At 40.4% G+C, this 24549-nt stretch overlaps 1 protein-coding gene across 14 annotated transcripts in view; it reads right to left on the bottom strand.

Annotated features, from left to right (window-relative positions):
- The window catches only part of BEGAIN (brain enriched guanylate kinase associated), a 158666-nt gene that overhangs the window by 9882 nt on the left and 124235 nt on the right, over positions 1-24549 (bottom strand). The window lies entirely within an intron of this gene.

Below are 24549 nucleotides of genomic sequence, written 5' to 3'. Positions count from 1 at the left end.
ACAGTCATTCATAACCCTGCCTCCAGCCTTACATTGGTGTTAAAAGGTATGGCAGCTTCTGGGTGCTCTGAGATCAAGGCATCCTCTGTGCACTCAGAGCTACAACAAGAAGGTTTCAAAAATATCTTGAGGGTGTTTTAGAAAGGTACATTTTCATAAGAGCAGGAAGTAGGGAAAACCCTAATACATGTCTGTTTTGTTTAGTGAACTCAATCCAGTGACAAATTCACACTCTCAGTGGTGCTGAGCAATAGGACAAGAGGCAACAGGTGGAAATTGGGACATGGGAAGTTCACCTGAGTATGAGGAGGAAGGAATTCTGTACTGTGAGGGTGGCTGAGCAATGGAGCAGGGTGCCCATAGAGGCTGAGGAGATATTAAAAATCACCCTGGACACCATTCTAAGTAAAGTGCTCCAGAGTACTCTATTTGAGCAGGTAGGTTGGACTAGATCCCAAGTGGATCTAGTGGATCCACTTCACTAAAAGAGAAGTGGTCCCTTCCAAGCTCAACCATTCTGTGATTCTGTGGATGTCACTTCCCATTTTCAGTTGTGAAGGACTGAAATTTCCCAAATGCTATATTGCCAGGGTCACACAAAAATCTTCTATCAAGACACACTTGACATTGTCAGCTAATTGACAGCAATGGGAATTGGCTGTTTTGAAGTCCGAATGAATATCAAGGTTAATTATCCAGCTGCAAAGCACCAGCCTGTATTAAAGGAGGGTGATTAAATTGGAAGTGGCAGCTCTCATCCTAAGCTGCTATTTAAAGAAAAACACCTTCTCAAATGGTCAAAGCAAACCCACAGCTTGCTTTAAACCGTGCAGATATGATTGAAGTGGCTTTGTGAAGGTCTGGGCTGCCCTGTTTTAGTGTCAGTTTTCTGTGGACTGTCTGTTCCTGCTGATGCCAGCCCTCTGTCCTGACAGTCCAGGCCTGGAGGCTGGCTCAGGCTTGACACCTCTCCCCTCCTTGTTCCCATTGATCAGGCACTCCTGCCTGGGGACTTCCTCATGGAAGGCCAAAATGCAGCTTTGAGAGCTTGCAAGGCTCCAACCTTAGTGATTTTAACCAGACACAGGGCTATGTTTTTAATCAGGCAGAGCAATGTGGTTTTATATGAGACCCTTAACTCTCGTTGATTTTATAGTGAACTAAACAACCAGGCACTTTGTAAACCTCCTGGCCATCTGTGCACCTCTAAAAATCTGTCTCCTTTGAGACTGTGACTGAAGATTACATTTTCAGAGGTATTTAGCTGTGTAATGAGGTAGACAAGTGACTACCTAAGTACCCACAAAAAATATGTCCCCCCAATTTTCAAAGTAATTTCATGCTTTTGAAGGATCCAGGTCCACTGAGTACAGACATAATCTTCCAAATAACCACTTGTATGGGAGATTTTATCAGTCCTTGTATGAAAAGTACTTGTCATACCAGGACAGCTGATTTGTAGAACTCTGTTGCTCTAAATCTCTCAGATCTCAGTAACTGCTGCTCTTGCCTAGCCAAATTGAACTTTACTCATTCTATTTTGCAGTTCAGGAGAGAATATCTGATCAAGGATTTATAGTTTTCAGGAGAGAAACTAATAAGGCAGCAGATTCAGGCATTGAAAGCACTACTTTCCACTGCATTTGAGTAATGCTGAATCTGGGTGAATTATGATTTCATTTTATTTCACTTATGATAACATTTGGATGACATTTCCCAGACTTTTTATCTGGTCAAGTGGGACTTTTAAAGGTATTCTATATTTATTGAACTGTAAAACTCGCCTGAGTTCAGATTTATGCTGTACAGGTCAGCAGGTGGACACCAAAGTAACAAACACCCCAGCAGTGCTGTGGAGAAGAGGGAGTAAGAAGGAAAGGCCAGTCCCAATCTTCTCCATCATTATTGGTTCACATCTTTCTCTTGAAATCAGTGTCATTGACAAGAGCAAGGAGTCTGTTTCAATGTGGCAAAATGAGGTAGCCTGAAGGTGGGCAGGACACTGAAATCCTTTGGCATGTTGGCCACACACTGTGTGTCCATCTTTGGAAGTTCAGGGCTTCAGCCAGACATTATTGTGGCTCAGTGGTGGCAACAAGAGGACAAAAGCTTAATCCTGACACCACCCATGGGACAACAGTGCAGCTGGAGGAGACAGGATGGTAGTGTTGGATCACTGCATTAGAAGGATTGCTGGTCGCTGGGGGCTGCAACTTTGAGCTCTCCACTTGCAGTCAAGCAATCATTTTCAGCATCAGATTGTCAGAGAGGCATGAAAAGAGGATGGGAATCATAATATCAATGCCATGATCATGAGTTACAAATATAAATGCTTATTTTACTTGTAACCACTTTTGGCAGATCCCTCTATTTCTGGTAGCTTATAGAGGCTTGGTCCTCCTACTCTGCCATAAGGCTTGTGACCCCTCCTCCCTCCTTTTGGCACTGCTTTCTGCTCTGCAGGTGCTAACACCCAATCTCTCAAAAGTCAGTAGTGAATCAAATCAGTGGTGTTATTGATTTGCCAATAGCTTGCAGCTGGGCTGAGGTTTCCCCAAGTCCACTCCAAAATGCCAGAGCTGCAGACTGCAGTGGCTGCTGGATCCTTGCTCAGAAATCTTTGTTGAGTCAGCTCTGTGCATCTTCTGCCCCCCTTATCCCCTGACACAGAGCCAGCACACGAGAACACAGCTCTGTAGTGTCTGACTAACACAAGAGAGCTACAGTCATGTGCCCACATCTGAGTCACACCAAATTTGTTCTGCTGGGTGAATCCAGCAGTCACAGCACCTAGGCCGAGGGCACCTTGCCCCTATCCTGGATTTAGCATGACCCTCAGTGCATCCTTAGCAGATCTGAGGAAGGAATTGAATACCTGTTCTTCACAAGGGAACCAAATTATATCATAAAATATATAATCTCTGTCTGGAACCTTAGGGCCTTTTTTATAATTTGCATCTATCACAGTGAAAACATCTCTCATATATATAGAGATCCATAAAAATATAAGTTGATGCTTTCAGAAGTGTTTGGTGCCATCTAGTCCCTACATCTAAAATCTGTGATATAAGTGGGGTGAAGAGAATTTTGCTAGGTTGATTCAGCATGAAATAATTAATAGAATTATTTATTAATTTTAAAAGTAACAAAAGCTGGATGAAAAGATTTGTTTATCTTGCATATTAGTGGATCCATAAAGGTTACTACTCTAGTCCTTCAGCAGAAATGGGCAGGCTAAAAATTCTCCCTCTGTCTGGTAATCTTTCAGCCTCCCTTCATTGCTCTCCAGCAGCTGGAGTGTGTCCTACCATAAAGCAGTGTCAGCCCATTAGTCAAGGCTTGGCTGCTTGCTGTGGTCTCTGCTGTCCTGAGGGAGCTCTGGTGTGTAAAGTCCTTTGGAAAGCAGCCTCAGATTTGCAAATGGGAAGTGCTGGTCTGTGGAAATGTCAGACTTTTCAAACATGGCAAAGTAAATCTTGATGCTCCTGTAAGGAACATTTCTGTGGATGCAATTTCAATGCTACACTGACAATAATGTAATGGTAGTGCTGACCATCAAGGCATTAGTGGGCAGCAGTATTCCTTTGGGAATACTTCTTAATAAGTAATGCCCAAATGACAGACAGAAAGAGAGGGAGAGACTTTTTCTGTTACAAATACTACCAGAGTGATACTCAGGTATCCCATCCTGAATGCCTTGATAGAGGTTTACTATGGTGGTTTTGGATGAGGAATACAGGCAGAAATTTGTTCCCTATTTTCTCTATTACTCTACTTGTCCAGGAGGAACATAACACTCTGACAGGAGAAATTCCCCACCTCTGTGGACCAGTGTAACACTGCTAACTCAGTACATTTCTCCTAGACCAGAAGTCTTTTCACTGCTCATGCTTTGAGGTATCTGCTAAGAAAAGCAGAGGGTTGACTGTCCTGTGGATTGTAGTCAGCAAACAAGGGCTGACTACACAGGTGGGGATAAGCTTTCAAAACCAACTGTGTATGTTTTATGGTGATATTTTATAACCTCATTGAAATCATCTTATGAAGGACAAAACTGAGCAGCTGAAGATGACAAACAGGGAGGAGTGGTGGGTACAGCAGTGCCCAGGGACCTCACAGGCTGGAGAAATGGCCTGACTGGACTTCATGATATCAACAAAGAGAGGTGCAAAATCCTGCACCTGGGAAAAACAACCCCTTGCACCAATGCATGCTTGGGGCCATCCAGCATATCCTGCAGCTTTACAGAAAAGCTTTGGGAGGTTCTGGTGGAAACCAAGTTGAGCACAAGCCACCAGTGTGTTTCCTTGCCGCAGAGAGGCCCAAAGGTTACCCTGGGCTGCATTAGGAGTGCTGCCAGCAAGCTGAGGGAGATGATTGCTCCCTTCAGCACTGCTGGGGCCACACCCAGAGCACTGAGTCCAGGTCACGTTTCTCAGTACAAGTGGACAAAGATTTACTGGAGAGAGTCTTAGAAATGGCCAGGAAGAAAATTAAGGGATTGGAGCATCTCTGTTCTGAGAAAAGACTGAGAGAGCTGGGACTGTTTAGCCTGGAGAAAACACACCCTGAGTGGGGTCTCATCAAATGTGGATAAATATCCAAAGGGAAGGTGCAAAGAGGACAGAGCCAGGCTCTCTTCAAAGGTGCCCAGTGACAGGGCAAGAAGCAATGGGCACAATACCAGAGGCACAACACACAAAACTTCAGCAGTGCCATCTGAACATAGAAAACTCTTAAACTGTTGAGGTTGACTGAGCACTGAAAAGATTGTGGAGTTTTCACTCCTGGAGATATTATGTCTGGACATGGTCCTTAATGACCTGCTGTAGGTGTAGGAACAGGGAGTTTGAAGCAGATGATGCCCAGATATCCCTTCAAACCTCAACCATTCTGTCCTTCTGTGAGTTCTGTAATGTATGGCTACCACATCCCACTGGGCTGCTGAGATCACTGGGGTGGTTATGATATGATAGTTTAAATTTCTGTTGTTAGCAAATGCTGGTATTTGCATATTAGTAAATGCTCTTATTGTTATGGAGAGATGATTTAATAAACAATTAGTACATCTCTTGGTCCTAATAAAATTGAGAACAAGGATGCATGGAATATGGTACAAGTTCACTTCTGTTTTTCCCTGGCATTCCATCAAGATTTCAAAGAGTTTGAAGTCTTGGTGTGTGTGAATGCCTGTCTTCTGGAGTCAGTGATGCAACATCTAGTTATTACTGATAATTACAGCAATCATGGAGGATGTGAATGTGTTATCTACCATGAAGAAAGGGCCCCCAGATGCCCTGTGCATTCCCAGTGACAGCACTTCAGTGATGAGTGAGGATGAATTTGTTTTATAGCATCTGTCAGTACATATCTTGTATTCTGCTGAGAAATTAATAAAAACAACCATTCTTTGTGGAGTGGAAGATTGGGAGATTATGCAATGATCTCTCCCACCAGGTGTGGAAACTTTTCAGTGTTGCAGAGGGTACTAATGTGGGTTATTTCAAGGTTAGGCTCACTCTTCCTCCCATGCAGATGTGTCGTGGTCTCAGCTGAGCAAGGCAGTGCTCAAACCAAGGGACCTCTTATCTTGTAAGCAGAGCCTTAAATGGAAACATATGTGGTGGTGGGCCTGGCTAGGCCAGGGTTATAGCCAACAAGGCAAAGAAAACAAGAATGAGAAATGTGGTGGAAATAAAACCTTTTTTTCCTCCTGTAACTCTGAAAGTTAACAGCTGCTCTATTTGCAGTACTTCCCTGCAGACCATATGCATAACTTGTTTTATCAATTGGCTCATAAAGAAGCAAAAGATGGTTTAGATTTGCAGGAATTACTGGATATTCTCTGCAGTAATTCCTGATTTTAAGCATGTTAGTTTCTGCTCTGCAGATCTTCATGTTTTTATGGCAGATGTTATGCAGGCAGATGTGCCTGTTTATGGATGCTCTGTGTGAGTTTATCTGCCAGTGAAGAGCAGTGGATGTCCCCTATCACACTCACTTGCACTCATGGGCAGGAACTGTAATAAAAAGAGTGAACTGACAAGATCAGAAGAGCAAATAATAATGAAAAACTTTTCAATGAATAATGAGATTGTATCAACTGATACCACTTCACTACATGATCCTTGGGGTGCAGGATTTGGTGCTGATAATTGCAGCATGAAAGCAACATTTAATACACATTAAATTTTTAGTTTTACTTCTTTGCATAACAATCTTATTTTGGTTTAACAGTAAAATGAGTATCCAAAGGAGCTGTTCACTTTCAGATTCACTGAACCCACAAGTCTATTTAAGAATGTGCATCTTTACAAGCAATAGAGGAAAAGAGCCAAGTGTTTTGCAGATTTATGAAGTAATTTTTTATCAAGTTACAAACAAAACTGCAGGAATGTGCAGGGATATAGAGGCTGTGGCAGCATCCTGGTTGCACTTCATCATCTACCACTGTCTCATCTTTGCTTCCCACTGCAGTAATCCCCAGGACACCCATCCTTGTCTCAATACCTCTTCAAAATGCTAATAGAGCCTGGCTTTCAGGAATTCTGCTACATTATGGTAAGGAGCAATGACTAATTCATTATATTTATCCTAAAGAATATTAGATATTTATTTAAAGTGATTTTCTGTTGCCAAGCTGCCAAGGTTGCAGACAAGGCTGCATTCTTCAGAGACAAATGTATGGCACCATGGATTTGAAAATACTCATTTTCATGGGCAGGTCAGAGAAAATATGTTGTTGATGTGTTTTTTTGCCTTAGGCTTTACCTACTGCAAAAATCTATGTCATGTTGGAGTTCTTCCACATAAAGAAGATAGTGGCAAGAACATTATTCCAATGTGACAGGCCTTTCTTATGATGAACACATGGGATAAAAGGAAGTGACAGATGTATGACTCTTGGGTTGGCTCAGGAAGAGACTGGATTGTCTGTCCTTGCCCACAGCTGAATTCTTTTTTTTATTTTACTTTTTAACTCCTTCTAGGAGCTCAGAAAAATAATTTAAAATAATTATATGGTCACAGTGAAATGAAAGGAATGGAGACTTCAGCTGAGCTAGTGGTAAGGAGCAAAACATTTTGCAAAAAGCAAAAGAAGTTGTGTGAGTGGGTAGAAAAGGAGAAGTTCCTCTGCTGCAGGCCACACAAGGAGGGCTCTTCAGCCTTGTAGCTTGAAGCTGTCACTCTAAGGACTGATTGCCTGCCCCTCAACCTTTCTGGCCACAAAGGCTCCTCTGTGGAAATGGAGAAGTTACTGGAGACTGGATACTACTTAAATGAACTGCTTAGATGGTCTAGAAAGAGGAGGTGGCATTAATTTCTAGGAGTAAATAAGTAAAATGATCTAGGAGGAAAAATGTCATGTTCTGAATTTTGGAATAGTCATTCATATTAATTGCAGATTATTTTAATATGCAAGTGAATTCTAATTAGAGTTGACTACCTAAACAAGGACGATTTCCCAACCAAATAAAAATAATAAGGGCTAGATTATTTACAGTACTTCACTCTTTAATAATTTTTTCTGCTCTAGGAATTTTGAAATTCACATTTCCTGTCACCTTTTGACACTTTCTTTTAATAATGAGTTTAGAAGAAAACTTCAAGTCCCTTCCTTTCCACCTGTGACTAAAGGAATGGTTTATCTAAATGCCCTCTGGGGAGCTAAAGTATTTCTCTCTCAGAAGAATTTTCTCTGCTGTATCACAGTGCTGTGGCAAGGCTGACTTTTCCTCTCTGGGTTCATGCTTGCCCCTGAGTGCACAGAATCTGTTCTTGCAGTGGGGAGCTGGGTGTGTGCCCAAGCCCCGCTTGGACCCTGCACTGCCCAGAGCCAGCCCAGCAGCTCTGCCCTGCCCCAGAGCTGCTCCCAGGGGCAAACCTGCCACCATTGCTGCAGCAGTGCCATGCCTTGGGCTTCTCTCTCCTCACCACTCCACATCTTGGGCTCTTCCTCCTGTGGACTTCATCTTTCTAAATATGTCCATGTCCAATGTGTGCATGTCTTTATACTCTGCTCCCCTAATCTCTTGTATCTGTTCAATATACATTGAAACATCCCCTGGGATATTGATTGGGAAGATTTGGAAAGCTGTCTGAAAAATTGTAAGTGTAGTACAGGGAATAAACATAATGTACTTGTGTCTTTTCTGTGTGAATTAGTCTCTCCTTTTTTTATTAAAATATATCTCTGCTATTTACTTTGTAAAATCTCATGTTGGGTAAAGGTATTTAAGGTTTGGTGTTTCCCCCCCATCCCAATCAACCCCAGATCCTTGAGAACATTTTGAGAAAATCTTTATAAGCTCTTTTCAAGGCAAAGCAGGGGAGATTCATTAAAATAAAATACTCTGTTCAAATACCCAGCCCCTCAGACCCTGTTAAATTGTGTCTTTTTGGCAGCATCCCAATTCAAACTGCCACAACCAAGTATAATGACTACATTAAATAACTATTAAAAAAAAAAAGAATTATAGAAAAGGAAACAGCTACTATGCAAATTCCTTGAACAATAACAGAATTTTGCTTCCAGCCCTGCTAGTACTCATGACTTTGTCACTTTGTCTCTTAATGCAGTTAGGGGGGTTGGTGTTGTAGTTATTTTTAATATGAATTTAATTGTGGCTCTTTGGAATTGCTGAGGAGCCCTGCAGGGAGGGACAGGTGGGGCTGTGCCAGAGCTGCAGTGGTGCCTGCTGCAGGCTGTGCCCACAGGAGGCTCTGCTGGATGGAGCCACATTTTATCCCCACAGTGAGGACCCTGCTCCTGCTCACAGTGTAAACTCTCCTGGCAGAAGCAAAGGCTGCAGAAGGGAATGCTTGCTGTAACTGATTGAGTTTTACTATAAGGGAAGTGCAGCACTTCCTTCCCATCTGACTGCTGGGATCAAATCCAAGGAAAATTAAAGATGGATGTATTTTTGTGAACAAGCAGATAGAAAACTCACTGCAGTGTGTTTCTTGTGCTGCTCTTCAGGATGGTCATTTTAGCTGTTGCCCCCAGAGTTTGTGTAGATGGGAGAGTTTACCTTTTGATCAAGAGAAATGTCACAACCTTTGTTCCATGTCACAAGATCAGCTGCCTTGAACCAGCACTCCTCTCCTGTGCCATTTCAGAGATTTGCTGAAATTTCATTCAGCTCCTTAACATCCTGAGTTGTACTGGAACTCCACAATCTTCAATCCTTTTTTTTTTTTTTTCAGTAGTGAATTGGGTGTGTTAAAAGGCCTTTGCTGCCACATAACATTTCATGGCCCCATCAGCTGTGCTGGCACAACTTTGGCCATCCTGAAAACCAGACTGACCCTTCAAAATTGAAAAGCTCTTTATTTGGGAAAGAAGTATTTTAAACTATTTTTTCCATTAAGAAAAGTGTACATGGATTCAATATCCTCAGTATTTCTCCATGGCATTCAGAGATCTGGCTCACAGTTTAAGTATTTTCCAACAACATCCCAAGATTCAGTTTTCTTTTGCCCTGGAGCCTGGCAAAAGTTTGAACACTGTGATTTCTTAATTCCATTTATTTTAGCTATTCATATATTTCCTAATAATATTAAGTCTCTCAGGTATTCTTTTCACAGCAGCTTAGAAATATTAATATCCTCTTGAGAAGAGGCTAAAGCAAACCTTCCCTTATTTATAGGTCAGGGGTGTCATTGCCCAGGTCTAAGCCAGCCACCTTCCTGCCTTCATTCAATCAGCATAGAGACTTCTTCAAAGCATGAAATTCCTCATTGCATGGTGAATTTTTTTTTTTTGGAGGAGCAGCTCTCCAATGGAGCCTGCTTCTCTCCACTGTGTGATAAAGATGCTGAGGATAATAATGCTTCAGACATACATGTGTAAAATAGACATCTAGCATGTAAATATCTAAAAGTGGGTAAAATGAAGCTTACTTTGAATAACTACTCAATGACACACAAATCATGTTTGGCAGAGGCAAGGACTGAATCCATATCTCCCAAGACACAAATATAGTAATTCATAGGAAGTTTGATTTTTCTGGGTCTGTAACTGTCCCAGGGAAGGGCAGCATGAAGAGATTCTGCAACTAATGTGACTCTAGCTGAGAAAGGTTTTCAGTAAATTGATTGTAATGGCCTGTTTGATAGGAAAACCTCAAGAAATGAAGAATATGCTATTTCCCTGGATACCAGGAGCTCTATGCCTCTGCATGTGCTAACAGCTTTCTCCCTTTGAGCAGGTCTGGATCCTGAGTGTACTTCTTGTTTTTCCTGATTAAAAAGCTGTCTGATATTTAGCATTTTCTTTCTGTGAAGACATTTATATTAGACAGTTTTATTTCTCCACTGCACTAAACATGTGATCTGCCTGAATCTCTTGCTGAGGCAGCTTCTTTACTTTTCAGTCTTTCCAATTTTCAGACAACTTGAATGACTTTACAAACCCTCTAAAAATTTGTAAATATCAAAACTTCAACCACTGTCTTCAAACTGGACTTTCTTTTGTCTGAAACTGTGGCAAAATTATCATTCTGCTCTATCCACTTCTGTCATGGTTATACAGATACTACTTTTGTTATTTCTGTCATGGCTTGCTGCTGGGTGCTCATGTGGAGTTTCAGAGTCAGTGAACCCTTCCTGAGTCCCTCCTTTCCAGAGCACAACCCACTCCCTTTACTTATTTCTTTCCATTTTTTGCATTATGGTGTGCAAAGCACCCTCATAGGATTTATACTTTTAAATGTCTGGTGAAAAATATCTTTTAACTGAATGGGAACCTCTTATGGAAGGCACTGGTCATTTGAATTGATTTGCTTATCAACGTTCAACAACATTGCTAACCTTTTTAATCTCCTTTTGTGTTTACTTTTAGGACACTGTTGAAAACACAGGATTGTGCTGAGACCTGTACCAATCACTGAGCTGTCCTGATCCAGCCCTCTGAACAGACTCTTAAATGGAAATAACACAGTGCCTGCTACTTTTTGAGGTGACTTCTTCTGCAACCCTTCTGCTAACTGCTTTTGATATTGTATCACGTTTACTTAGTAATCACAATCATATGAAGTGGTACTTCTCAATTCTTACTATCCAAATACATCTAGTCAATTGTCTTTACAAAAGAAATTGTGGTTCTTTTAATGATTTTTCCTAAAAATATGTTGACTTCCATTACTTATACTCTTCTGATTTAATTTTCCAGTAGCTGAAAACAACATAAACAGCGAGTTTGTGTTTTCTACAACCTCTATTTGCCCCATTCTATGCTTGACCTCTTGGATGTTGCTACAGTTGGTTCAGAATTATCTCTACATTCAGAATCTTATTTAAAATTAACATCAGCTTAACACATTAGAATGTATTTCTAATTTAGTTTGGAGTAGGAAGCTGGGAATCTGTCCAGCTGGTTCTTTTCTGAATCTTAGGTGGAAATTTATGTAGGCTCCTGTTTTTTATAAGAAGGATTTTGCAAGTGTTTGCTAAGACACATTGCTTAACATTGTAGTTTCCATTGAATCTGGAAGCTGGGTTGCAATCTGTAGTAAAAAAAGTGTTCAACCTTAAAGCAAAGAGTGGCACAAGGGCTCTGCCTCCCACCAAGGGCAGCCAAGTGGGGAGGGGAAGGTGCTCATCTGTTTTCTGGCTCATGTGGCAAGGCAGGGACTTGAAATGCCATGAAATGGCCCAGTTAGGTCAGAATGAGGCATTTCCTTGCAAAGCTGGTGCAAGGAGCACATTAAAGCTACTGCACACTCAGGAGGGAGATCTGCACCTTTGGACTGCACCGAGCCAGAGGGACAATGTGGGGGATCTTTGCCCAGCACAGTCGTCCTTGAGGTTTGAGGTACCCCAACAGCAGAAGCATTTAGTAAATCTCTGGGTGCTGCATAGAGGGATTTTGGAAATTTCTTCTGGAAAACATCAGAGATTAAAAATGTTAAAACTGTCCGTAATGAACTTCTCTAATTTTGGCACCTTTGATTTCTTTTCTTAAATCTGGTGTCTGTCAGGTGCCACTGATTTGAAAGTTAATTGCTGCTTATAACCAATTCATTTACTTTGGGAGACAGCTCTCCAGAAACAGAGAAAAGCAAAAACCCCAAAGAGAAAAATCTCAAACCCCAAAACAAAATGAAAACCCCAAAACTTCCTGCTAAACACACAGTACTAAAATTAATTTTTTTCCTCTCTTCTGGTAATTTGGGTTGGTCCTTCAGTCATGGACACTGAAATAATTTGACAACTATTTCCTTCCTGCCAAAAGAATACAAAAATCCCTGGGAGCCTGGTAGGTAAACTGTTCTCTGCCATTAAGAAAATGAGATTTAATGCCTTGACCAAGCCCTCTTGCACCGTGAAGGATACAGCTTTACTGGTTTATGGAAAACACAAGTGTTGGGCAGGATGTCAGGCCCCTGAACCTACCAGAAGAGGAAGGAAAAAGGCTCAGAGTTGTGAACACACTGTTTAACCCTTAGGGCTTTGATCTTAGGAAAGAACTTTAGAGAGACTCTTTTTAATCATAGTTGAGGATGAAATGAGAAATAATTGACAGGGAATAGACTCTACAAAACTGAAGATTAGAAGCCAGACCAAAATGCACCACTCTACAAAGCCCTTATCCTTCTGGTCCTGTTGATTGTCTTCTGGTTCCTTAAGATGTTTCTTAATTATGTTCTAGGAACATAATTTTAAATTCAGTGAAACTTTTAATCCAGTTAGTCTGATTTTTGTCCTCATTGTTTATGACTTTTGTTTATGATTTGGTTTATCGGGTTTTGTTTTCCTTGTGTTTACACATTGTTCTGTTTGAATTTATCCTCTACACAATGTAGTACACTGCACGTACTAGTTGTCTTAAGAATTGACATCTAATTTACTGGTCCTTTTTTTAATGCTTCCTGTCAAAACATCTTATGCTTGAAGAGTGAAGATATAATTTGCTTTTCAGCTTCTGAGGTTTATTTATTGAGAGAAATGTGCTAATGTGTATGGACACTGAAGAGCTATGTTGATTCTCATTAGTGATAAAAAAATTATGTCAAGGCTTTAGACAAAATCTCTGATTGTTAAAATGGTTCTTTTATCCCAATTTTTAGCTCCATCTTTGAATCTTAACAAACATCCTTTCTATTCTGCCACTCCAAAATAAGAGAATGAATACTTTCCCCAGCCATGAGTATATTTTGGGTAAGAGGCCAAACTTCAGGTAACCTGACAGCTGAACAGTGATGTTGGATGCCTCTGCACTAGTCTCAAGTTTCATCAGAAGTCATAAGAGCTGTACAAAGAGATTAGGAGATCCTGTTCATTCTGAATAAAAACTTTTTAAAATCTTCTTCTGTAACATGCTGTGGTAAGGAGACCTCTTGGTGTGCTCCAGAATCTAGCTCCAGTGAATGTGTAAAGTCATCAGCAAAACAACAGTTTGGTTCTCTCTCAATTTGTCTTAAACCACCGTAGGAAAATATAACTTAATATAGATATTTTAATTTTTTTGAAGTATATTTTAGTCAACATAGGTAGGAGGAAAAAACTGCTTTCATTGAAGGCAATAGAAGAGTTATACTATTTAAACCTCATCACAGCCTGTGCTAACTGGTTTTGTTGCTAAAACTAGTCACTACTGAAAGGTACAGAAACACTTCCTACCACTCTGGCAGGATTTCAAAGTCCATATTTTCCAGCAGATTAGATGGTTGATTCTAAGCAATGTCTTAATTGCTGTTTGATGGCTAACAAAGATGCAGTTTAAGAGCTGGCAGGAGATGCCATGGCAGATTTTAGGTTCTCCAGATCTGCCTGTGTGAAGATCCAGGCATTCATAAATAATTTAGCCAACTCAGTCACAACAACTTGTTTTTTTAATAGTTTTTCTATACCAGCAAGAAGACCACTGTGATCATTCATCTGATCCATCTAGCTCATGTAATAAATATTTCAGTCAGCAATTCCTGTACTTGAAGAATACAAATTTTGTTTTCTATTGGTAAGTAACTGCCAGAAGAACCTGCAGAAAGCTGGCTGACACTTCATGAGGAAATTGTTGCCCAGCTGGGGAAGGCTGAGGCTGACATGTGTCCTCTGCTCTCCTGGCTCTGTAAGAACCACCCTGGAGGCATCTCAGTGCTCCATGTGGCTGAAGGTCATCACCACGTGTCTACTCCTTGGGCTTGGCATCTTATGGGACCTTTGAGCTGTGGTGCTCTGCTTTAAATGAACATATGAGTCTGTCCAGTCTTCCCTGGGAAGTTCTTGTCAGGGTTTACCCCTTGCCAGCCTCAGAGAGAAGAAAAGCTGCCCTTGAACAGTGGCTTAGACCACTGTAGGAAAATATAACTTGGGTCTTAGGTTACTCAGGGCTTTGTCATGAGGGTGGATGGGTGTCTGAGGACTATAGGAGGAATGGAAATGAAAAATGCAAGTCAAACAGTGAGATATTTAAGCTGTGCAACATGTCATTGTCACTGTTTGTCACTGTCAGGTGACCATGGACTTGTTAGAAGCTTAGAATTGAAAACCTTAATGTATTCTTTATAGGAACAAAAGCCTCCGAATTATGCAGCAGCCTAAAATGTTCCTACTACAGGTGACTCAGCTTCTAAATGCATTATTTAAAGAGTCCTATGATATCAGTCTGCTGCTATGGAAGTGCTCCCTTTTCCACTGGTGTGTCTTTACAAATCCTCAATCTAATCACAATCATCAAAAAAAGTCCTACAGAGAGACTTGTGCAGTTTGCATTCATCTTCATCCACCTTTGCAGCTGCCTCCAGCAGTGTTTTCAGCATACACCAGAACTGATGCTGACTCCTTTCTAATGAAGGCTGGAACCATATTTGCATTTCTAGTCTATGAAAAGACATTTCAAGAACACCTAAACTCTGCTGAGGGATTGTCTGGAAGATATGGAGCAGCATCAGAACAGCAGTTTAAGGTGCTCACGTGCTCTGTGAAAAGAAAGGGAGAGGTGGAAACAGAACCTTGCAAGTTTGAAATATCTGCCAAGACAGAGCCCTGTGCCTTGTCTCAGGGCTGGGTTTTAATGATTATGTGATGCAGGTATAGCAAAAAAAGCTTAAATTATGGCTTATCTTCAAGATTCAATCAGTAAACCACTGAACAGAAGCTACACCTCTCATATCATTTGAACAACTTCTACACCTCTGGAAGGTCACAGAAAGGCCTGGAAGGAACTTCAAAGATCATCTAGTACAGATGTGTATTTCTTTTTGTTGTTGTTGTAGTGTTGCTCAAATAAAGTAGCCTGAACATATTAAAATATTCAGGGATTATCTCTAAGGCTCATTTTACATTATTAATCTGTTACTGTGAGGTTTTTGTCAAATTGACACTATAAAAACTCTGATCTATATTTCAAAATACAACGGACAAATCAATTTTAAAATAGAATTTGCTTTCCAGGTTTAAAACTGAAAGTTATTACCCTGTGCTTATAGCATGAATGAGATGCACCACATTTCTTTCAAGAGAGGATTACAAATCAAAAATCTCATTGGGATAAATTATGGTGCCAGAGCAGAGCTGATGAGAGAACCATTTTATTATTGTACCACTTGTTTGGAGGATGAACAGGAATTTCCAAATTAAAGAATCAAGAGTGTGTGTGAGTAAAATCCCTCCAGCCTGAACCTTTTCATAACACTGATGTTAATTTCCCTCTTCTCTCAAATTTCATTTTTAAAGTCACTTTTAATGGCACTCCTTAAACTGGAAAGAAATATGACTGGCTATTTCTACAGTGATTGCAGATGATGCCACCTCCTGACTACTGGGAAGAAGTGTTGGATAAGAGTCAGAACAGAAAATGTGTTCATTTTTCAGCTCCCCAACTACATGAAATAGAACTTCTTGATGATATTTACAGGCCCCATTCTCAAAGTTACTCTGAATTACTCTGTATATTAACCTGAGCAGGATCCTGAAAGCCATATAGTTGCCCTGGTATTTCCAACTATGGAAAACCAAGGGTTAACTGAATATATTTGGAAAGTGAATGGCATGAGAGTGCAGAGGAGCTAATTAATGCTTCTACCTTTTCAAACGCCTGTTGAGATCAGGACAAGAAAAATGTGTTTTGCCCTTTAAGAAAAAATTGAAAACAATGTCAATTATGACAGTAGTATTGGAAGAAAAAAAGCAGCTGCCATATGGTGCTGTGGCACATACAGGCACTACAAGGATGGTTGTTCACCAAAATGAATAGAAATTTACTGATGGGATGTTACTGCTTTCCCTAGTATTTCAGAAGTGCTTGAGAGATTTATTCATGAACCAGGACTCCAGTAAAAAGCAAAATGCTATGTAGGGAAGAAAAATGAACAGATCCCAGGTTCAATGGGGATCAGCCTAAGCATACCTGAGCCAAATCCTATGTTCTAGTAGAAAGGAGCCTGGTTTTGTTTGTTAGGAGAGCCCTTTAGGATTTGTTCTTTGACATCTGCATCATTCTTTTGAATTCTTCCTCGAAACACGACTCTTGCCAAAGACAGAGAATTCTTTGACCTCCTCAGCTGCTGGAAAATCTGTCAGGTTTCTGATATGTCAGCTGATATTTATACATTTTGCATGAACAGAGCTCAAGAGTGATAGGTGGGGAGTGCTGCCTTGCATAGGAGATCTGTGCTGTCTCAGAGATGCTGATGCTTATCTATGTGTGGTTACATGGTCATGCTCAGACGAGGAAAAATTACTTTTTGTGCTCTATTTTAGGCATTTGTCTGCCTTGTCTGGATATAAAAATTCTGTATTAAAACTGAGTATGTTGATAACTCTTGTTGTCTCCTCCTAGCCTTCCTCTTTGCTTTGCTGTGGTGGTGTTCACAGGGGTCCCAGGACCAGGAAAGAGACTAGAATGTTGACTACATGTCAACATTTCAGAAGGCTGGTTTATTATTTTATGATATATATTATATTAAAACTATACTAAAAGAATAGAAGAAAGGATTTCATCAGAAGGCTAGCAAGGAAAGGAAAAAGAATGGAATGATAACAAAAGCTCCTGACTCAGAGTCAGAGCCAGCTGACTGTGATTGGCCATTAATTAGAAACAACTAACATGGACCAATCAAAGATGCACCTGTTGCATTCCACAGCAGCAGATAATTATTGTTTACATTTTGTTCCTGAGGCCTCTCAGCTTCTCAGGAGAAAAAATCCTAAAGAAAGGATTTTTCATAAAACATGTCTGTGACACTTTGCTTTGCTCTGTCCCCCCACTACCTCCTCTTTCAAACAACCGGCCTCTGTCACTTTTGCCTTAGCCAGACTCAGCCTGCAGCCAGCTGGCTTTCAGCTGACTCCCTGACTTCTGCAAAATATTCTTTGGATTCCTCTAGCTTAGATTATTTGTTGTAAGCCCTCAGCACACCTTTATTTTCACTTCTGGCACAGAACACGGTCCCTGAAAGAGTACATGATATGAAAGGAAAGCTGTCATCTGCTGCCGAGTCAACACACTCAAGTGTGTGAACCCAAGGACAGAAGTCCTACGACTGCAGAACACTTCCAAAAATTTGGCCTTTGTCTCCATGAGGCATGAAGGTCTTTGGAAGTCTGTCACTGTCCATATAAAGGCATTGAATACAGAGCAATGCTTGGAAACTGCTCAGCTCCCCAAGAGAACTGGTGGAGGCCAAAGGTGCATTGGGCAATAGAGGACCCCAGGAGTTAATGACTCTCCCTCCTGGCTGTTCCAGCTGGGCTGGAAGGGCTGACCCTAAACTGATCACCCTTCAGCATCATTGTGATTAAACAGTGGAACTGATCCTAATAAAAGCTGTTCTAGTCCTCTGGGGATTTGCAACCTTTGTCTAATATTCAGGCTAAATTTATTAAAGGCTAATGAGTATCCATTTGTTATTGCAGCAGAAGTGTCTTTTAGTTTAAATAGCTTTTAGCCTCTGCTAAGTTTACAGAAACTTGGACTGATGAGTTTATAGGAAGCAGTCAGAATCCCCACAACCTTTATTCTCTTAGGCCACACAAGCCAGCATCTTTTAATCTCATCTCAGAAGATAAATTCTTCATTTCCTTGATTATCGTAGTTCTGTTACACAGTGAATTAATCTTCCTTGCATCTGGATGCCTGAGACTGCATATTGTATTCCAGATGGCCTCATCATGGTCTTGTTCTCTAAAAATGCCTCACAAGGGACATCTGAAACCAAATGATTTTTCCAACTATGATTGACTAATCAAGCCAGAATTTTATTGCTTTCTGGCACCTCCAGTGGGCAATCCCCAATTTATAGCATATTTTTTTCATTAGTTGAGAGCACAGTTCTGTCCTGCCTGTGGGTGGGAACATGTCTGAGCAAAGTGGGGAAGAAAAGTGCCTTTGCTGCTCAGCAAAGAGGCTGCAGCCAGTGGAGTCACAGAGACAGTTTCTCCAAGAAATTGATTCGTGTTCTATCTGATGCTGAAAGTGCCAATCTATTCCTATTGACTACAGAAGCAACAAGGGAATTTCATGTTCCTAAATTTGGTGACTTAGATAGGTGGGCTGAGCCTGGCCAAAGATGTGCACTGCAAAATTTCATCCTCTTCCTATGAGCCAGGGGCACCCATTCTCTTCTGTGCTTCCCAGGTCCCACCAGAGCAGCACAACTGATGGAACTGGTACAGGACTAATTGTAGGAAGGCCTTATTATATTTGCTTTCTCTGCTCATACAACTCAGTTCTCTGGAAGGACAGTGGTTCAGCTGCCTTTTCTCCTAGCATGATCACATCCTGTTTCCATGTGGTAATGTTCTGTTTTGTATCTTCTGTATGACTGTGCTTCACTTCTCTTTGGGCTATCCTGAACATCAATTTCTTAATTCTCCTTTAAACAACTTACTTTATTCTTGTGCTACTATTTACACAGACAAGGTTTTCTGCTACATGTTTTGGTTTCCCTCGTGTAGTCTAACATACCTTGGGTTTTGGCAATTATTTCTAAGATTTGTGACATACAAGTTTCTCCTTCCAAGCCTCTCAGATTCTCTGTTTATTCAAAATATTACCTGCATGGAAGTTGTTCATTCAGTGAATCTCAGAAATGTTCTGTACAATTTTTCCTTTTAATCTGCAGTGCATAATCCTGTATCCTTGATTTCAAGAGCTTTCAGGCCTTTTCACATTCCAGATTGTTGAATTCCTTAGTCCAGTTAAACAGCCCTTTTAATTCCCCTGAATTCTATCAGTCTAGATAAATATTCCTTTCTGATATTCACTGTTAAGTCCAAAGTCAGATCTGCACATACTAAAATAAATCTGATTACTCTGCTACTTTGTTTCTGAGGCCTCTCTCAAAAGAGAAAAGAGTGTTTTTCTATACATTATTTCTATTTCAACCATTTGAGTGTTTCTCCCAGCTAGTACTGGTTGAGATTCTCAAGCTACCTTTCCTTGGGGTGGATCATATCCTCTTTACAGCTGCATGGACCTTCCCTGTGCCATGGTAGTGACTAAGCAACTTCCTTTAACTGCATTCTCTGCTCTCTGTGGACAACATATCCAACATTCTGATAAAAATTAGAGGCAAATAAGGAAGAAAAGAAATGAACTTGCATTCTGCTACACTTCTAACTGTGGCTGCAACTGTTCCCATGACAATCAGTGAATTAGTTGCAGTCTAACCAGTATCACACATTTCAATTTACTGGATTTTAGTTACTTCTGCTATTTTATTGGGAGAAATGTGGAAGAAAAATCTTATATCGTGGAAACTGTTCTTTCAGGCCATTCACATCACTGTGAGATGAACAATTTCTCAGTTCTCCTTCCAAGTTTATAAATACAGTTCAGACAAGATTATATCTCTTGTGGGGAGAGAATGAAATAAAAGATAGGTATTTTTTACCCAGAACTCAGTCATCTAACTGTGTGACTTGCAACTAGATTGAAGTAATTGCACTGAAATTATGAGTTGCGTAACAGCAGAAGGACTTGGAAAATTTAGGGATTCATTTTTTAGGTTTACTGTGCTATCCACAGCAAGTGATTATCCCAGCTCTGATTTTTCTTACAATTTCTTACCCATTCCTTAGGTGTATGTGTCATTCCTAATAGACCAGAGACTGAGAAGAGCATCTTTAAAACTCAAGATTTGAGCTAAAAGTGATCCTGTAAGGGCAAGGCTTGAAGCAGGCTTGTGTCTCCTGGTGGCATAGAGAAGATATATTTAAAATAAACCATGGGCTTTGGACTTTGCTTGACAGCTTATTTGGTTGACAGTTTTAATTTCTGATGTTCTCTTTTGTGCTCTCTGTCTCTTTCTCCTCCTCTTCTCCTTTGCTCCCCACCTCCTCCCCACTGAAATTAGAGGTAGAACCTTGGAGATCTGTATTTGATCATCCGGTCAAAGAAATCATGTGATTTCTTTCTCAGTTTGTGTCTTGGGATGTTTGGCTGAAAGTAATTTTATCTCCTTGAACCATGTTAAAGCAGATTTGGGATTTCAGCTATGCTTGTAGGAACTAATTAATAGGTCATAAACATGTTATTGGAAGGAAATGTTTACCCCTAATTTTGAAAATAAGGTAAATCTGAAGATTTCTTCATCCTCACAGGAGGAAAAAAAGTTTGCTGCAACAGCACTTGTATGTACCTTTTAATTAGATTATTTAATCAAGATGATTTTGATTTGAACATTATTGTTTTGTATGGCAGTCTGGAGGGACTGATCAGTCTGAGATTCAACTTCCCATGGATATCCAACAACCCTTGGCTGCAAAGCAGGATGGTCTTGTAAACTACCTGGAAAAATCTCTTAAGGGCTGCCTAGAGCATGGGGATTAATCTTGAATTTATATTTCAGCTCCATTTCAATTCTTTAACTCTTTGCTAACTGAAAAACAAAATAAACCTTTACTGCTGTTCTGCCATTCTAGGCAGGCCTCTGTGCATTTCAAGCATGTGGGAATTTATGTAAAATACAAGCTGGTGATTTAAATTGGGTTGTAGGAAGAGCACTGGGAAAGGCTGAACAAATAAAATGGAACTAGTTCATTCATCATTTTAACAGCATTTAGCTTGGCTCATAAAGAGAGTGGCAGCTTCTATTGCTCATACAAGGACTTATGCCACTATTAAAGAATGATGCCTCAGCTACTTCTGCTCTAAACTGCAGAGTATGACAAACCCCAGTGGACAGAATTCTATTTAATGGTTAGCACCTAAATGCTAACTAAAAAAGCCAAGTGGAAGGGTAGTGCTTAGAAGCAGCAATTGCAATAATGAAACCTGATTTTAGGGAGAACAATAATACCTTAGACAAAACCGTTGGCTCTGCATGTTAAAATGTTAGATGTATTCAGATTAAAATCTGTTGACTTTTACAAATTCATATTGCATTAAAACAAAAAGATGTAATAGGATTAAAAATTCATTGAAACATGACTTCTGCTCTAAAAATTTAAGTGATATGACTTAGTCACTGTGGGGAATTCTTGCTAGATATTCTCCTAAGTTTTCCCAAACTCGTCTCTGACTTTCACCAATCTCTGCATCCAAGGTTTTAAAGAATATCCTGCCACATCATTTAGGCTCCCACAGATTCAGGACTTCTGCTGCAAAAATGAAGGATGAGTGAGAGAGGCAAACTCCCTGGTTTTGGCCAACAATGCCCTTTCAGAACTGTTCCCTCCAGAGAACTGCAGTGTAGAGAGCTCCTGCACATTTCTCCTTTGTGAAATGGGATCCCTGGGCTGCTGATGGATCCTGTAGTCTATTTGTGCTCTGAATCACTGTTGTACCTCATGGGAACTGTTCATTCAAGGCAGACGGTGCAGAGAAGTCATCCAGACAAGGACCCAAATGGCAAATCCCTGAGACACTTTGGTGCTGTTTCTGACACAGAGTGTTCAGTTGAGTCTGCAGTCACAAACTGAACACCCTTCTATTCTAGAAAACTATTTTCTAGATGAAAAGCTGAAGTTTGCCCTTAATAATCTGACACTGCTTGAGAAAAAGAATTCAACATCATCATTTTGGAGATGAAGCATCATACTGGGTAATTTTCCACTGAAAAGTAGTTTAACCAAAGCCTTTCTACCAGTTTTTATAAAAAGCCTTCTAGGCTTTTATTTTCTGTTCCCACTAAGTTAAAATTACTCCCTCAGAGAAAAAGGTGAGTGTCTGTCTATCTTGGATGTTCCCAAATCATATCAAACTCTTATGAATCTTTACTGATACCTTTATTTACGTGTTTCCCCCTTGAGAATAGTTGGGGGTAGCTCCTAACTGGCTGCTGAAGCCTCCAGTACAAATGGAGTTGCAATTTGCTAATGAGCTAAAGGAAAAGGATGGGTCAGAAAAGGCTGTGGAAGGTGAATATAAAAATGGCCTGGTAATGTATCTTACCAGGGAGGAATGAAATACAAGCTTTTTATCTCTCACATTTGTTGTGTTTTCATGGTTCATCCTTCTGTCCTAAAGGTTGCATCAGTTTATGTTTTCCAAACCAGTAAAAGGTTTAAACAAGAAAAGAACTATATTACTCAAGGCAGGGGCACATCTACCCCACTATCTGCTTGAGAGCAGAGGTGCCCAGAGAGTGTACAAGAGCAGACAAAGCACAGAGTCATTATTTCCCAGAATATCCCCCAGATTCTAGGAATTTTTAATTAAATTACTTCCTTACTTATAGCTGATACTATAACAAAGTAGTAATTTCTTATTGCTTTCTTAATCCAGATATGATTTTAATATTCATAGTATCCTGTGGCAGAAAGGTCTTTACCTAGGTGCTATGTGGATAAATGCCTCCCCTATTTTGTTTTGAATCTATCACTTGCCCCTGCCATTTGATGCTCTTTGGTTCTTTTTTTGGTTATGATGAGAAATAATTTCAATTTACTTGTTCCTTGCTTTTTTTGGCATTTGATGTGTCTTTCCCGAGATCTTCTCTCCCTGCCATTTCTTCAAGAAGCTGGAGAGTCCTGTCTGTGTATTTGCATGGAACATGGTTCACTATTCTCATCCTGTTGCTCTTCCCAGTATTTTCTTTTATTTTACATATTTTTTGAGGTGGAGGGACCTAAGTGGCATACAATCATCATCTTATGGATGGACCACTGGCTTTTACTAAAGGGGTTAATGAGAAAGACAGGGACAGACATTTTAGTAGTGCCTGTTGTGTTAGCACAAGGGGTGATGGTTTTAAATTAAAGAGGATAAACTCAGACTAGACATAAGGAAGAAACCTTTTACTATGAGGATGAAACTGTCATAGGTTGCACAGAGAGGTGACGGATGCCCCATCCTGGAATCAACCTTTCAGCCAAGGTCAGGTTGGATGGGGTCTGAGCATCCTGATCTGGTCGTGGATGTCCCAGCTCATTGCAGGGGGCTTGGACTAGATGACTTTTAAAGGTGCCTTCCAACCCAACTGTTTTGGGACTCTGTGATAGCAGTCAGAATAGTTTTAAGCTGGTGTTTTATCAGAAATATCTCTTTTATCTCAAGCCCATGAGCGGTAATAGCTGGTTATGAATCTCTTAGGGCATGTGTGAGGTTATTGCTGTTCTCACATGCTGTCAGTCACTGCTTGGAAACCCTTCTGGGGATTGTTGCCATCACCTTTTAGCCCCACCTGACTATCTCACTGTTGTCATTGCACTGATCAACTAATTTCTACAGGTCATCTCTAAATCCACACAGACCTGAGATTGAATCTCATTTTTTTCCCCTTAAAAAATGGACTGCTTATACATTTCATTTCCAACCTCTCAACATTTCTTAACAAGAGAAAAATACAGATTTATAACCAAAATTATCAATTAAACCATAATTTAAATGTAACCACTCATGTCGTTTGTACCTTTTCTACACAGAACATTTGTTTCAGGTACAGTGATTTTATAACAATAACAACTTCAATGCCTTTGTTCTGGCTTCCAGTAAGCACTGTAAGGGACATCACACATTTCTGGGGCAGACAATGTATGGGTATGGAGATATGGATCTGGAGTCAGCCAGTTTGCTGAGATGTATGATTGTGTCGTGTCTGTCCATGTGTCCTGTCTGTGTCATGCTGTGTCTACTCCCTTCTCTTTTTATTTTGGAGAAGTTTTGTCTTTAGCCATTGAAGTCATTGCTTCTGGATCCAGCAGTCTGTTTGATATCCTGTTCTGGTTAAGTACGCGCACTGCCAGCTTAAGGGTTTAATTTCCCTGTTTTGCATAGTGTTTGGTTGGAGAAGAAGTAAGAATAATTGGGTGCAATAATGGTCTGTTCATGCCTGCAAAGTAAAATGAACACATTCACAGGCTCACTTCCTTCTGCTGTTGGTGCAGACTGTTTTGCCCAGGCTGATTTGCAGTGGAAGCTTATCTCTAGGTTCTGGCTGTGAGAGGAAAAGTAAATAAGCCCAAGCAATTAGCGTAATGCTCATGCAGGTGCAAAGAGCCTGCATAAAGCCCTATTTACTCTTGTCTTCAAACCCCTTTAATCATCATTGTGGAGCTTAAGTTGTACACGAGGCTTTTGGGTGGTGTATTTCCCAGACAGAGTATTTGAGTGCTTCTATTTCACTATAGAGATCCTCAGCCCTAGAGACATATCTGGTACCA

Source organism: Agelaius tricolor, unplaced genomic scaffold (assembly GCF_023055355.1).
Source record: "Agelaius tricolor isolate 1412-34295 unplaced genomic scaffold, bAgeTri1.0.p SCAF_5, whole genome shotgun sequence".
Classification (NCBI taxonomy): Eukaryota; Metazoa; Chordata; class Aves; order Passeriformes; family Icteridae; genus Agelaius; species Agelaius tricolor.
The sequence above is the reverse complement of the archived record's forward strand: the minus strand, read 5'-3'. Positions and strand labels throughout refer to the sequence as shown.